Here is a 534-nt window from a genome sequence, read left to right as displayed (position 1 = left end):
ACCGGAATCGAACCTGGGACCTTTCAGTCCGCAGGCCGACGCTCCATCCACTGAGCCAAACCGGTTTCGGCGACATAGTAAATTTTTAGTAACGAACCGATTGATGGATATTGCAATTTTGTATACATCCCCCCCGCCCCCCAAATAAAATTCTCATGCATCTGTGCAGTGTTGTCCTTTTTATTTTTTCAGGTTTTAAATGGTTGTATAGTATTGTATCGACATAGCAAATTTTTAGTAACGAATCGATTGATGGATATTGCAATTTTGTACACATTCCCCCGCCCCCGCAAAAAAAGTTCTCATGCATCTGTGCAGTCTTGTTATTTTTTTCAGGAAAATTTTCCCATAAGTGAACTTTCAGAATCTGAATAACGTACTTCTAAAATGTCCTCCAGAAAAGTGACAATAGTTTCTGCAGCTTTTGTTCATCAAACACGCAGACTTGTGGGTTGCACACTCCTTCCCACGCAGGGACACTGCAGCTTCGGGGAGGGACCCGCTCGCCTTCCCAGGTCAGTACAAAAGGCTCGA

This window comes from Myotis davidii, unplaced genomic scaffold (genome assembly GCF_000327345.1).
Source record: "Myotis davidii unplaced genomic scaffold, ASM32734v1 scaffold663, whole genome shotgun sequence".
Classification (NCBI taxonomy): domain Eukaryota; kingdom Metazoa; phylum Chordata; class Mammalia; order Chiroptera; family Vespertilionidae; genus Myotis; species Myotis davidii.
Note: the sequence above shows the minus strand (reverse complement) of the source record.